This window comes from Lathyrus oleraceus, chromosome 1 (assembly GCF_024323335.1).
Source record: "Lathyrus oleraceus cultivar Zhongwan6 chromosome 1, CAAS_Psat_ZW6_1.0, whole genome shotgun sequence".
NCBI classification, from domain to species: domain Eukaryota; kingdom Viridiplantae; phylum Streptophyta; class Magnoliopsida; order Fabales; family Fabaceae; genus Lathyrus; species Lathyrus oleraceus.
In genome coordinates, this window is record NC_066579.1 from 229,241,333 (window position 1) to 229,245,051 (window position 3,719).

The window sequence follows — 3,719 nt, forward strand, 5'->3', positions numbered from 1 at the left end:
TACATGCCAGTTTTCGGTTGAGGTTTTTCCACATTCGTTCGTTCGGTTCCCCACTGATAGTGGTTTTGGGCCATGCTCTCGATAAGCTGGTAAGCATCAGCGTAAGGTTTGTTCATTAGTGCACCACCTGCAGCGGCGTCTATTGTTAACCTTGTGTTGTATAAGAGACCATTATAAAATGTGTGAATTACTAACCAGTCTTCCAAACCATGGTGTGGGCAAAGTCTCATCATGTCTTTGTATCTTTCCCATGCTTCGAAAAGAGACTCGTTGTCTTTCTGTTTAAATCCGTTTATCTGGGCTCTTAACATAGCTGTTTTGCTTGGCGGAAAATATCGGGCAAGAAAAACTTTCTTCAACTCGTTCCATGTGGTGACTGAGTTGGAAGGGAGAGATTGAAGCCATCTTCTAGCGCTATCTCTTAATGAGAAAGGAAAAAGACGAAGTCGAATTGCCTCTGAAGTGACACCATTAGCTTTAACAGTATCAGCGTATTGAACAAATACGGATAAATGAAGGTTTGGATCTTCGGTAAGATTTCCAGAGAATTGGTTCGGTTGCACAGCCTGCAACAACGAAGGTTTAAGTTCAAAGTTGTTTGCTTCGATTGCGGGCGGAGCAATACTTGAATGCGGTTCATCTTGCGATGGAGCGGCGTAATCTCTAAGAGCACGAGCTGGTTCTGCCATCTCGGTTAAAGAAGGAAAAATGTTTTTGAAATCTGGAAGGTTTATAGGAGGGAGATTGTTTTCAGCACGATATTCCCGAATTCGTCGTAAGACTCGGAGATATAGTTCGATATCGTTGATTCGTAAATAGAGCGGTTCGCCTTGAGAGCGAGTTCGTGGCATACAAATCAACGAAAGAAAGAAAATAGAAGAAAAAGAAACCTTAGTCTCTACAGCGTAACGGAAGAGTTACGATATCGATTGAATAAAATTCCCCGGCAACGGCGCCAAAAACTTGATCGCTCGACTGGGTGAGTCGAGAATGGGATACAAACTGCAAGTGCACAGTTCTATCGCGTAGTTTTAAAAGATATCGATCCCACAGGGACTTATGAATCGATATACCGTTATCTAAGGTTACTACGTAAATCTAAGGTGAAAATGTTTGATTGTTTGGGGAAAAACTAAGAGCTAAACTAATATCTAGATTAAATATTAATAAAACGGATATCGGTATGTAGTTCGTCAAAACTAGGGAATCAAGTCTTTGTCGGTTTCTTGGTTTTAAAATGAATCGTTTCGGTTAACTTCATTGGTTAAAGGTTCTATCTCAAAATCTCGCTCTGTTGAATAAACCATGATTTTATATTAATGTTGCTGTCACTTATAATTAAGTCAAAAACCATATTTTGAAAACAATAAAGTTGCAGAAACTCCTTTTAAGAAAATACTGACCGTTTTAAACACCCTTATCTCAAACTCTCGCTCTGTTGACTTAGGTTATATAATTAAATCCAAATGCTTAACTCTCGTCCTCACATCCAATCTTTAAAAATACTTTTTGGAAAAGGTCAGAATTTAATTAACTCTAAAACTTGCTCTCGCCCTGATCTAGAATTAATGCCTAACTTACACTGTCCAGTTAAAATCTCAAACTCTCGCTCTATTGATTTTAACTTCTTTATGTCTTTTACTTTTGTAAAAAATCTTGTTATTAAACCTGTAAGTTGAAACCGTAAAAAGATTGATTTTGATTTTAAGTTTAAATAGACCGACTCAGTCTTGATCCCTTATTCTGCTTACTTTACATACCGATACCTAGGCAAATTAGCCAGACATGCTAAATAAATAAGAATTTATATCATGCATAAACAGACTCATTCCAGGCAGGCAATATGAATAAGCAATAGAATAAAACATTAAAAATTAAATAACAATTAAAGAACCTGAATGCGTAATACAATGGTCTTGAACACTCCACCACAAGCCGGTAGGATTTGTTCTTGGATTCTTCAATTAGACAGTAAATTAAATCAAGGAAATAAAACTGGAATATAACGTAAGGTTAAATCCGGTATAAAGTTGCACAATAGTTTCCGGTGTAGAAACTATTATGCGAAAAATATCTAAAAGCTAAAACTGGAAAGGTAAATTTGCAAGGGAAAAAGAATGTAAAGCTTGCAAAAGAAATAAATAAAATAAACAATGCTAAGTTGCTGGAAAGGAAGAAAAATAAGCAAAGGCGTGAAAAGAAAATTTGGCAGAGCTTCGGCAAACTGAGCGTGCAAAAACTGAGACTTTTTTAGGTTTGTGAGATGGCTATTTATAATAGCCTTGGTAACTGCATTCCGTTTCCCACGAGTCTTCAGCATGGCTAAATACACGGCGTGGGCATAGGACACGAACTCTCTCAACGTTCTTCTTCAATTCTTCTGAGAGCGTGACTTGCGCCAAAAGCTAGTGGAATGGTGTGACGCTCGTCACACCATGTGTGACGCTCGTCACAGGGATGCTTCTAGTGTGACGCTCGTCACAACCCTTGTGACGCCCGTCACAGGCACAACGTGCGCTTTCTTTTGGGCTGGGCTTGGTCTTTGATATTTGTTTCCTTTTTACTCCTTTCTACACCTCCTTTTCTTCCCTTTTTCACTTTTGCTTCAAAATGGATACCTGACATAAATAGCAAGGAAATACTGCATAATATCTGATAAAATGAGATAAACTAAAGTAAATGATAATATAATCTAATTGAATTAAGTCTTAAAATGTGATATAATTTCGTGTTATCAATGTCGAAGATAATGCCACGACACTAATATTTGAACAAGACAAACAGGATAAAAGATAAAGAACAGTAATGCAAGAGACACAAGCACTTGTTAACCCAGTTCGGTGCAAACTCACCTACGTCTAGGGGCTACCAAGCCAGGAAGGAAATCCACTAAATAGAATTAGTTCAAAGACTCTCAGTAAACAACACAAGTTACAGTCTTTTTCACCTAATCTCTACCCGTGTGACTTCTACCTAAGAACTCTTAGATATGAGACCCTACTCACTCCCCCTCAATCACACCAGTGATATTAAACAAGAATTACAATGAAAAGAAGACACTCTTCAAAGACACACACTTGATCTTACTTAACAACTTCAATCAAGTAGTCACACACTCATGCTTAAAAGCTTAGAGTGACAAATTACAACTCTAAAAATCAGACAAATTCAATCATCTATGGATGAATTGAATGGCTTACAATTCACACGACCACACAAGACTTAAAACCCTTATTCTCTCTCAATATTTCGTTCGTTATTTCTTGTGTATCAAATCAGGTCTTCCATGTCCTTTTTATAGAAGCATTTGGCTGGGCTTGGACATCATAAAACCCTAAAACTATTTTCCATTCATATCTTCTCATGACAGTTGATTAGATCTCTTTAGAAAATAAGTTAATCACGTTGTAATTACTGATTGATAGCGTGTTCAATTACCTCATCAATCATACACAGATTGCCATTAAAAACGCAATCACATAATACATAACATTCAGACTGAATGTTCTGTATACAGATGTCATGACATCGGGTCTGACATCTCAGTAAAAATCCTGCATAATCACATTTTAAACATCCAACAGGTACACGATATCTTATGTTAAGACATCACATGTGACAACTTGTGAACACTCTTGTTTTTACCAAAATTTATGCCAACACTTAGAACCAACAAATACAAAAACACGTAATTTAATCTAATTAAGTGAAATAAGAAT

At 36.9% G+C, this 3,719-nt stretch overlaps 1 pseudogene; it reads left to right on the top strand.

Annotated features, from left to right (window-relative positions):
* Positions 1–204: 204 nt before the first annotated feature.
* Positions 205–304, top strand: LOC127116438 (uncharacterized; annotated as a pseudogene).
* The last annotated feature ends 3,415 nt before the right edge of the window (positions 305–3,719 follow it).